This window comes from Camellia sinensis, chromosome 11, assembly GCF_055761805.1.
Source record: "Camellia sinensis isolate YWXY chromosome 11, ASM5576180v1, whole genome shotgun sequence".
Classification (NCBI taxonomy): Eukaryota; Viridiplantae; Streptophyta; class Magnoliopsida; order Ericales; family Theaceae; genus Camellia; species Camellia sinensis.
In genome coordinates, this window is record NC_138971.1 from 13,217,610 (window position 1) to 13,230,532 (window position 12,923).

The window sequence follows — 12,923 nt, forward strand, 5'->3', positions numbered from 1 at the left end:
CCCTAACGCTTATTATTATTATTATTTTTATAGATAAGCCCGAAGACTTATTGATAGTGTTGAAAAAGTGTGTAACATGTATATTAAAAGTGTATTGACATGTGTAAAAATATTCTAAAATATATAGAAAATGTATTGGGATTATAATTTTTTTGATCTTGTTATGGGTACTTATTAACAACCCTTAGCATGACCTATAAATTATTATCTATAATACACTATATTGTCTCTCATTTTTATTAATACCGTCATCTTTAAGATTATAATATTATCTCATTTCCATCCCAACCCTATGACACTCGAGTAATGCTTGAGAGCTCGAAAGTCCTAAGGCTCGAGTGGCATGAATTCAAAACGACGTCGTTTTGATTCTTTTTTTTTTTTTTCCTTCCTCTTTTATCTGTGAAACGAAACAAAGATTGTGAAACGAAACTGAGGGAGGGAGAAAGAGAGAGAAGAGAGAAGAGAGAAGAGAGAAGAAAGAGAAAAGAGGGAGGGGGAGCCAATCTTCTCATGTCATCGTCGTCGCCATCCCCTCTTCCTCTTCCGTCACTGTTGCGACCACCACTGTCGCCGCTACACCACTCCGTCACCACCACTATGTATATATGTATGTGTGTTTCATGGATTCGGCTTCCAGATCTGTATATGTGTGCATGTGGGGGGGGGGGTTTGATTTGTGGATAGCTTTTGATTTTCCAAATCTGTGTGTGTGAGAGGGGCTTTGATTTGTGTGTTTCATGGATTTTCCAGATTTGTATATATCTATATATATTTTCCAGATCTCCTCTTCTCTTTTTTCTTTCTTCTTCTTCTTCTTCTTCTTCTTCTTCTTCTTTATTCTTTCTGTGAGTTATAAGGAAAAAAAAAATAAATAAATAAAAATCCAATACGACGTTATTTTAAGATTTCGGGCCATTCGAGCATCTAATTTTTCGAGCTACCTACCGGGACTCTATGACCCCATTGATTTATCTCTCTCAATCTAATATGAGTGGATCCCTACATGGGCCCACCCTATTATCACTCTTAATTTTGAGTCTATCATTTTAAAACAAAAAGTTTAAATTCAAATTATGTCAAAATTGGGATCCAAAAAATTTATACATTTTATACTAAGTTCAAAATTAAAATATTCTTAATAAGCATCACTCAAATGGAGACCAAATCCAAAAGGTCCAAAAAATTTTTTTTTTTTAATTCAACTAGCAACCAAACAAAAAAAATTAAAAAGAGTAAAATTTAATTAGTAATTTTGCAGTTTATTATATTATCCATTAAAAGGGATATAATAGATAAGCTTGATTATGCAAGTTTAATTAGTAACTTTGTAATTAAAAATGTAAGAAGAGTAACATTTAAGTGAAATTTTGTTGCATTTAAATCATTGTTTTCATATAATTTTATATTTTTAAAAATTGTGTACTGAATTTTGGTAAACTATGAAGTAACGAAATCATTTATTTATTTATTTTTATCTTTTTGAGTTCTTGAAATGATTTCTTAAAATCTTAATCTGTATAAGCAAATTTTAGTAATTATGTTCAAACAATCTTTGTGTGGGTACTAGTAAATATAAATATATATATAAAATATTAAAAAAGAAAAGAAAAAAAGGTCTTTAAGAGAGTTTAAAAGAATTATTCATTCTCCATTACACTCATTTTTATACAAAATTTACAATTTTTATAAGTTTCTTATTATCTGCTTTTAGAGTACACATTAACAAAATTTATAAATAATAAAATAAAAAAGAAAAATTACCACCCTATGATATTTTCACAAAATTATTATAAATTGATGAAAGAGTTTAGTGATTTAATTATTAATGTTTATAAAATTTATCATTGATTTATAATTATTTTTAACTGAATTAAAATTTCTCTAAATAAAAATAATTGAGTACTTTCTATTTATGTTAGTGAGTAATGTTTTAAATTCAAAAATTCTATTACAGGATGCAGTAAAAAAAAAATATGAATTTTAAAGAAAATGTTTGAGGGCACAATTTTTGTGGCTCAAATGGCTTTAAATTGCCAAAACGACGTCGTTTTGGCAATTTTGAAGTTGTTTTGTACTCAAAACGACGTCGTTTTAGCAATTTCGAACCATTTGAGTCACAAAAATTGTGGCCCTCAATCATTGCTGTTTTATTAATTTATAAAATATTTTCCTTTATAATAATGTATTATATAGTGGTGGCATAAAATAATATTCGAAAATATAAAAAGTCAACAAAATTAATATATTTTTAAATTTATCATTTTATGTGGAATTAATAATTATTGAAGCAACGTGCCCCAGCCGTACAGAGTCTACCGACGGGTTCCTAAACCCACAATCCTCGCTTCTTAGCTTGTCTTCCCCGAATTCACTTTTATTTATTTTTTTTTTTCAATAACTTCTTAGGTGTTGACTTCAATATAATTTTTAATTTTTTATATTGGAGGAAAAAAAAATTAAATCAAATGCATGACTTTCTATTGAAGTCTACGGGTTCAATATAATTTTTCATTGACAAAATTCTACATAATTTTTAGAGTAAATTGCCCTCACTTCCCTTCTAATTTAGACAAAAATACAATTACGCGTCATTTAATTGGGTGAAAAAAGATTTTTGAAAATAATATTTTTTGTATTTTTTAGCATTTAGTACAATAAAAAATAAGTTTATGTAGATAAAAAAATATTTTTCGGTTTTAAAATGTGAAAAATGTTTTACAGACTAAACATACATTATAATCTATTTTCAACTAAAATGTATGTTTATTTTTGTTTATTTCAATATTTACTCACTATTTGCATTAGTTTCAATTATTTTAGAAATACTAAAAAAGATATCAGTGTAATTATTTTAAAAGTGTACAATTAACTATATTTTTCTCAAACCTCAAGAGAGATGAGTGATGATATCGTTAATCAATGAGCAATCTCATTTTACGGGACGAACCACAAGATAATTGAATTAACAAAAGACAAGACTTGTCTACCTAATTGTATTTATAATTTTTTTTAATACTAGTAACACCCAGTAAAATTATCTTACTGCTCTATTCAATTTTTTTTGTTGAATAATTAAAAAAAAAAAAACTTTAAGGTTTAAGTTTTGTAATAAAATAAATCTTAAATTTTAATTTTACTAATTTAAATCATTTTGATTTATTTTTAATTTAAACCATTCGTCTATTTTTGTTAAATAAAATTGACTAAAAATAATATTTTAATAATTAAACTCAATGTAAGTATATGAAAATTGTCTAAAATATTTGTTTTCATTGAGTTTAATTATAAAAGTACACTTTTTTTTTTGACAATTTTATTAATAAAAATAAACAAGTGATTTAAATTAAACATAAATCAAAATATTGGGATTTAAATTAATAAAATTTAAAATTTAGAATTTATTTTGTTACAAAACTCAAACCTTTATCCCTTCCATTTTTTCATCAATAACAAACAAGTTTGAAGGCTTTTATAAATTAGGTAATAGAATAATACGACCTCCAAAATTTGTGACCCTCACAACTCCCAACTGATTTATGATTTTTTTTTACTCTCTCTCTCACAAATGTGTGTGGGGTTGTGGGGTCCTAGGGGTCCCTATCACCTCTATAGATAATAATAAACAAATATAATTTATAATTTAAAATATCTCAAAAGAAAGATGTAACGCATTTATTAAAAATCAAAATGACAAGTATGATGGTTTATAATTGTAAAATATCAATATTACATAATTTAATATATATAACAATTTTCCTTATACATTTACAACCATTTAGACTCAACAAGATACAAGGATTGGTCAGTAACATTGGATACTGTAATTTCGTGGATGGAATGGTCCATTTTGGGATTGCTATTATGTGATTTTTCTTAAATTTATTTATTTATTTTGGGAATTCTAAAATTGTGGCATTCACCTTTTATGAATATAAAAAATCAACAACATACCCACGCAATACACGTGGAGAAAAATTTAATAACATAAAAACATAGAAGGAAAAAAAAAAAAAAAAAACTTTCTATTACTTTTATAGAAAATTTACAATTTTTATAAGTTTTTTATTATGTGCTTTTAGAGTACACATTAAAAAAATTTATAAATAATAACATAAAACAAAAATTTACCACCCAGTGATATTTTCACAAAATTATTACAAATTGATTAAAAAGTTCAGTAATTTAATTATTAATATTTATAAAAAAATTTATTAATTTATAATTATTTTTTAAAATATACACTGAATTAAAATTTCTCTAAATAAAAATAATTTAGTACTTTTTATTTATGTTAGTGAGTAATGTTTTAAATTCTAAAATTTTATTACAAGATGTCTTATCAGTAAGCAGTAAAAAAAAATTTAATAATTAATTTATAAATGTTTTCCTTTGTACTAATGTATTATAGAGTGCCATAAAAACAAGAAAAATGACTGGTAGCTCGAAATTCGTGGCTCGATTTTGGCTCAAATAGTAAAACGACGTCGTTTTGTCATTTTTTTTTTTCTTCTTTTTCTTCGTTTTCTTTCTCTTCCTTTTCTTTCTTTCTTTTCTTCTTCTTCTTCGTTGAACACAGGCGAGAGAGAGCAGAGCAGAGGCGAGAGACAGAGCTCGTCGGACACAGCTCGTCGGCGTCGTTGAACACAGCTCGTCGGCGTCGCAGCTCGTCGCTCGTTGCTCTACCCCGCCTCCGCCGCCGCCTCCGCCTCCGCCTCCGATTTTAATGGCCCCTCCAGTCCAGTTCTTCTTCTCCTTCTTCTCTTCTTCTTCTTTTTCCTTCTTCTTCTCTTCTTCTCTTCCTCTTCTCCGAATTCAGGCCAAATTCGAGCTACGAATTAGAGCCGTAAAAACAATGGCTGAAGCACCAATAAAATACTTTCTAAAACATTATATAAAGGATTATTCTAATTTGATTGTAGAAACAATGATTAAATAGTAGTAACTTAAATTTGGTAAAGTTATTTGAATGTTCAATTTATTTTTATGTACTTTATTATTAAAAATATGTAGAAATTGATATATATATACATATATATTTTAATTACTAAAATTTTGAGAATCCCCCCCCCCAATAGTCCCTACGTTTTATTTTTTAACCTCTTACCCCTCTCACTCTCCCGCCCCCTCTATCTTTATATATCTATGCATATATATATATATATATATATATATATATATATTTTAAATACTAAACCCCCCCCCCCAATAGTCCCTACGTTTTATTTTTTAACCTCTTACCCCTCTCACTCTCCCGCTCCCTCTATCTTTATATATATATATATATATATCTAAAATTAGTGCTGTAAAAAAATCTTGTTCATGAACAAGCTCGGCTTGTTTAAACGAGCCGAGCTTGATCTCAAATAAACTCGGCTCGTCAAGCTTGACTCGTTTATCTTTATTTAAATTATATAATAAATATTAATAATATTAATAATATTTTTATTTAAATAATATAAATAATATTTAAAAAATCTTATCGAGCCAAACCGAACGGAGCCGAGCCGAGCCGAGCTCGAGTTTCATTAATATTAACAAATTAAGCTGAACTTGAGTCCAGTTACTTATTGAACCGAGCTCGAGCAGTTCGACAAACAAACGAGCCGAGCTTGAGATCAGCAAAACTCAATTTGGCTTGGCTCGATTCGATTGTAGCCCTATACAAAACTATAGTTCTACCTTATCACAAAATTTCATTTATACCCCTATCCTATCTATTCATTCAAAGCCTAACTCTAATATTTCCCTACCCTAACCACCAGCCATCACCATTATCCCCTGCTAGACCCTTCCTACTTCTCCTCGTCATTGCCTAGCCCCTCCTCTCCCCTTTTCTTGACAAATCGCGAGAGAGAGAGAGAGAGAGAGAGAGAGAGAGAGAATGTATGTGAATGTGTGTTTTCTAGGTCTAGAGAATAAGATAATGATGATAAAAAGAACACAAGTGATGTCAAAGGAGTAAGAAGAAAGATCCGCGAGGGTGAATGACAGTGGCCATGATAGCAACTGAATGCAACAAATGTTAGGGTTTCAAATTAGGAAAGATGAAGATATATTTGAGATTAATATGAGAGTTTAAAGAAAAAACAATAAAAAGTAATTTAGATGCATAGTGATCTGAAGAAATGCGAGGTCCAAAGATCACCGCATTTATATTCAATTTATTGTGAACACAAATAAAACAGTGACATTTACATCAATTGGAGCAACTAGCAATGCCAACATTTAACTTGCACCAACGATACAAAGATTGGAGATGCTCTAACCTAGTGCTATACTGGTTGGTGAAAACCATGAGAAAGGTCAGAAGTACAATAAAAGAAAAACAGTAGGGTTGGGCATGCTATTATTTTGGCCCAAACACCACATAAACTAAAAGTCAACAAATGACAATTTTGATGCTTGATGCCCCCCTTGTGATTAGGAGTAAACGTGAAAGCATTTTTCTAACTTTTATTGTAGAAAGTGAAGTAGTGTTAATTTATTTTCTTTATACTTTGAAAATTAGAATAATTTTTTATTTTAAATATATAATAGTTCTGTCCATATTAGTACTGTTAGACTTACTTATCATCATCGAAAAAGACACGAATCTGCATACCAGTTGGCAGATATGTCGGCTCTACTTTTTTTTTTTTTTTTTAATATTAAAAAAAATATTAAACGTAACAGTGAGATATTATCAGTTAATAAAAAATTATAAAAATAATTAAGTGCATAAGCCTCCATCTCTATTAATTTTATTCAATTATTTTTTTTATGTGAAATTTTATAAATTTTTATAAAATTCTAATAACTTATGTGATTTATACAAAAACAGAAAATATGATTGGTTTATGTTCCTTGAATAATAAAACTAAAAAACTAAGTATAGTACAAAACTTTTGCTTAATCCTAATCCAATCCAACCACTTACAACACTCACAACTTACAAGCCTATCATATTGTGAAGTGAAGTTTGACATCCCGTGGGTATATGATACCATGGATGTATAATCTGTACGCGTAAGAAAACTCTCACCTCAATATCTAATTTTTGAAATTAAATTCTACCAAAACCGAATAAACAAACGTAAATACCCAATTCTATCACACTAATAACATAATACCAATTGCAGTCAAAAGAGAAAATTCAAATTGTGAGAACCTAATCAACTAAACTGCCTGAGAATGATGATTTTCCAATAAACCAACCTGGCAATTCTGTGACTTGGGGGAATAAAAGGACCTGATAGATAGATGATGAGACTAATAAAATAAAATATCCCCAACAATATTCTACATCCCGAATTCTAGGGAGCAATCAGATTAGCCTTTTCTTTTTCATGGGTGTAAAGGACTAGTGATGAGATGCTTCTATTTAGGATCAAGCTCCCCTCCGGTCCAAATCGGAGCATACTGTTGTGCCCGTAGAGTCCACCACGGGTCTCATTTCGATGACTCAAACCGTTTAATATTTAAGACTCATCGAGTAATATATCCACGTTGATCGGATATCAATATTTAGGGCAATGAGGGTGGTAATTGGGGTGGTGATCACAGGTGTGGGGGGGAGGTTGCATGGGTTGGGACAGTTGTAGGGTGGTGGTCGTTGGGGTGGGGTAGGGCTGCAGCTGTGGTGCTTAGGGTGGGTGTGTAGCTGGGTTCAAAAGGTTTGAGGGGTGTACTGAAATGTTGATGAGAGTCAGGTTGGAATTACAAGACGGGTAAAGAGAAAAACGAAAGTTTTGAATTTTTGAGGAGAGAGTAATTAGAAAATGGGTGGGTATAAGGAGATAAAAGTCTCATATAGAAGCTCCTTGCTCCTTGACACCAGGTTTCTTAAATACACCATCATATGGGGCTCCTTCCCGTTCAACAAGCTATGAAATTACAAGCTATGAAATTACCAGCTTCATTCAACTCCGTAAACCAGGCAAGTTCAACCAAACAGTCCTCAGAATCACAAACAATAATGCCCTAATAAAATTGGACAAGACAACGATAGAGGAAAGGATCGATGACTTTAACCAACAACCCAAATGCAAATCTTATGTTCATTGTCACCAATATCACAAACAGACAAGACGACACCAAATTCTAAAATTCAAATTCTATGTACATAAATATCGTGGCATGTATGATAGCAGGTCTATGATATTCAAATTATTAGGAAAAAATTGAAAAGCTATCAAAAAATTTCACATCTTTTAAGCATTCAAGATTACTACCATGATATGCACAAAAAAGGCTTCACATAAACACTAGTGCTATATTATGAAAAACTTTGAGCATTGTCTGTGCCCAAGGTTCTATGTTCATATCTGAGAACAGAAATCGGAGAATAATACATCTGAGAAGCACAGCCCAGTGCACGAGGCTCCGACCACTACAAACTCAAGATGACCCATGGCTGACAGCTATAAACAAGTTGACCATGCTACAATCAACTCAACCTAACAAGAAAATAGTTTCATTCTCTACAAAATTGGACCATTAACTTTTATTGTGCTTCTTGAATATATGAGTAATGAAATTCAAAGTGTTTTCAATGTTACAACACTATCGTGTTTTGTGGGTAATATATATTTTTATTAAAAGGCAAACATCAATTGGTATCTCAACCATAGATTTTTAATGTACTTGAAGGATTTTCAAGTACTATTGGATCTGTGTGCTTTCTACAGAACATATTTGGATAAATTACACTTACCTCCCTTAAGGTTTGGGATAAATATAGTTAGCCCCAAACTTCTGAGATGTGAAAATTTGATATGGACATTTATTGTTCATCATAATGATGAATCATCAAATAGTCACCAACTCAGACATGCCTTTTTCCCTTGCTATCAACTCTCTAAATCTCTTGATTAGTATTCCTGACAAAGAACTACCAGAAGATTGCTGATTACTTATCTTAATTATTCCTAAGAACGCCAAACTATTGACCAGCTTTTCCTCACCTTCACAAGTTTTCTATAACCACAAATGCCATAACTCATCCCTGACAACATCCAATCTCACTCATGATCCTACAGCATATCTTTCATCTGTGTTCTATAAATAAGAGGGTAAGTTCTATAAATAAGAAGAAACATTGGTCAATAATTGTCTATAGAAAATATATTTTCAACTTGACTCGCATACATAAATCCAATCCATCCATCTTGTTGATCAGCAACATCCTACAGTTAACTTTTAATCCATATGACCATGTTGTGAATATAATTTTTCTCTTTTCCTTCCACTCCAAATTAAACTTAACCGAACCAAAACTCATCATGATTATACATGCAACGGTTATCTCGTGCAGCTGCATTGGCCTCTAGATACCAAGTATGGCTGACATTTAGCATGGCTATCCGAAACCTAGCAACACAACAAAATTTGGATTATATATACATTGTAACAGAGCAACTGAAGACATTGATTTTCCTATGTACTTATTCTAGAGAGAACATAATAACTGGCAGAGAAAGCACCATAGATATCAACTACTGAGGTTTTGGATCAGAAAAGTATTAATGGCTCTCTTATATCAGTATTGCATGGTATAATTATAATATAGTCACAAACAACCCTTTCAGAGTGGATATTTTATAAACTTATCTCTCTATATAGCAGGTCTACAATAGCAGAAAAGTATATAAAAGAGAACCAAGAAGCACTAAATCCAGTCGATTCATCTAGCTAATTCTTTAGGTAATATCCCTCATACACTTCACAGCAGCAAAACCGAGAGTCAAATAAACAATGACAGTCAAGTAATTTAAGGAGATCAATCTTTTATGTGATTTCTACCAAAAGTTGTTACTAAGCGTATCGAAGATGTTCCAAATTCACCTCATATCAAATATTTTGACTCTACCACTTCACTAATCATAGGTAACGACTTGTTTCGATTTAATGCTTGCAACTCTTATGTCTTGTTCACTTGCATAAACACATGGATGTATAATTTCGTTCTTGTTTCTTCTTCAAATTTTTTTTTTCTATTGACAACAAAAGAAATTTATTTAAGTGAACAGTTAAGGTACAAGAAAAGGATCCTGACACACTACAAATAGCACTCCAATCTCTAGAAATTAAAAACAACAGGATCCCTTTAAGAGAAAGGACCACCGAACCCCCAACCCCCCCCCCCCCCAAAAAAAAAAAAAAAAAAAAATATATATATATATATGCCAAATAACAATTTTTCCCCCAAATCCTCTCAACATCTTCACTTTTTCCCATAAAAAAGACCTAGCATTCCTTTCTAGTCATAAAGTCCAAAGAACCACACAAACGAGACATCTCCAAAGAGCCTGAGCCTTAGCATTTGAACCAAATCCTGTAAAATCAATGCACAACAAATTCTCACTAAAGGATGGAATAACCCAATCATCCTCCATAAAAAGAATACTCTCCACAATAAAGATAGAGCCAAGGATAGTGCAAAAATAGATTATCCATACTTTCTTTGGCCCCCCTGTACATTACACACCATTCTGGAAACAAGTACCAACTCAACCTTTTCTTTTCTTATGAGTCAATGTCCACGCAAGTACTTTAACCTTAAAGAGGTACACAACACAAGCATCCCAAATATTCTTATCAGGAGGAAAAATTTGTACATTTGAATTGTCAATAAGACTATCAAAATAGGACTTCCAAGAGAACTACTGAAAAAGAAAAAAGAAAACCTCAACAAGCCTTGTGAGATAATTTCTATGGAGAACGGTAAGTCCCTCTCTCCACTGCAATGTACCACACATTCACCTGAAGTCCATAATTTCTCATTTCCAGCGCGCGCGCGCACACACACACACACACATATATATTCAGATATATACATAAATACATAGTGTATACAAGCAAGAATGACATATCTCTACCTGTGCCGCTGGCCCCACATAGCAGTGGCCAATGCCACAAATAGAAAGATCAAAACAATTAGGATCCTTGAATCACCAATCTAGCACCATCTTGTGTGTGTGTGTGTAATGTTTCCTATCTGCCATTGTAAGGTAACATATTTTCCATGTGTAATAAAGTGAATTAGAAACTTCAAATGATGTGTGTAATGCTGCTTCTTTTGAAGTCACCCACGCCTTCGTAAATTCACAAGGGAAAATGGCATGGATCAAGGTTTAACTTATTCCAAGGATGATTGATTGTGCTGCCCTATAAATGTTAGAAAGAAAGATTTTTGTTTTTGTTTTTGCTTTAATTATATATGGTGATGTTATCAAGACAAGACCAGGATCATATTTGATTAAATGGTTTTATTTTACTGGTTAGTGGGCATGGGTTTCAATTAAGAGTACAATGGCTTGACGGATCAAAACTAGGAAACGAACCTAGGATTGTTGCAGAGGTATCCCTAGGGAAAGAAAGTTGACATCATTTGTTTCATTGAACAAGGAGGAAGGAAGAAAGGGTTGTTGGTCAAGTTTACCATTATACCCTTGTTACCATTATACCCTTGCATATTAAAGGATGAATGTTATTGTTTTAAGGGGCAACGAATAAAAAAGGAAAGAAGAAAGCATTTCCTACTTTAGTGGGTTTGAAGGGAAAGCTCAAACACCCATGAGAAGCATAAGACAGAGAGAAACCAAGGTATTGATAGTACCACCAAGACAGTTGATGATCACACAGTGTTCAAAATAAATATATATCACATAATTAGCTAGTTGTGAAGCCAAAAAGTAACTAGAAAACAAGAGGCATGCTCTTCAAACAAAAAAATTACCAGGAAGATATGTATAAACACAGATATATATCTGGAGTTATTAGCATGCCTTACCTGCAAAAGTTACAACAGTGTAAACATAAACACGAATTCACTCTCAAGTCAAATTCCTTAGTGACAAAGATTAGGGGTAGGAATTTTCAACACAACACGAACAAGGCACAAAATTAGAGGGTTAGGGTTTGCTCGTTCTCGACTTGAACCCAAAAAAGGCCCAACACGATAACACAAAAAATAGACAGGTCAGATTAGTATCAAACCCGTGGTTTCACGAATTTGACACAGCTACTCATTTGAAGGTAGTAGTGCAGCAGTTATTGGAGTCAATTATGAGCTATTTTAGTTATATATTTTCATTGAAAGTTCTGCTGGTTTACAATATTAAGAGTAATGTTGCTTAGGCAGAAACATAGGTAAAAACCGACATATGTAGTCGACCATGATTGGTCCCCGTGTGAGGCCAATCATGACTAACCACATGGTTAGTTTCGTTATTATTTGGCCTATAAATCGTTCTCCAGAATATTTATGTAACTATTTATGGTGATTGAGATCTAGTTTTCACTTTTGTGGATTACTTGTGAACTTTTTGTGAGATATTTCATGGATATTTCCATGCAGATGTAGACGATGTATGTGTTTATTCTTGTTAATGGGTTACACAGGCTGTATGCAAAATAAATAGGTTTTGCATGTTAATTGGGTCATGTGAATCATATTCGAGTTAAAAAGGGTGAGTTACAAACAGGTCGGGTTAGTGTTGAGGGGATTCTAACAATAACCCGAGATGACACAAGGGAATCATAGTGCCATTTCACAGCAAAACCTTCATTTCTCAAGATGATACTACCAATCCCACATCACCAGAGTCCTAAGGCAACAAAGATTTGGGGACCTTACTCAAACGCCTTCCCACCTTTTTTTTATGACCTGGTGATGTAATCAAGGTCTGAGGCTACCTTGGGAAGGAATAGTCACTTACTGATAAAAACAAGATTTCTGTCAAATTGGTTATCTGGTTGAGCATTCTTACAGTTCAGGCTAGCTTATATAGATGTGTTCTAGTTATAACGGCAGCATTGCAATTTTCTTAGCTTAAAGGTGACCTCTTTAGAGATACACCTATTAATCATTACAATGGTTGCGTGTAAACTTCTTGTCAAACTTGTAACAGCAGCTTTATGGACTTTTAGCTTTTTTACCC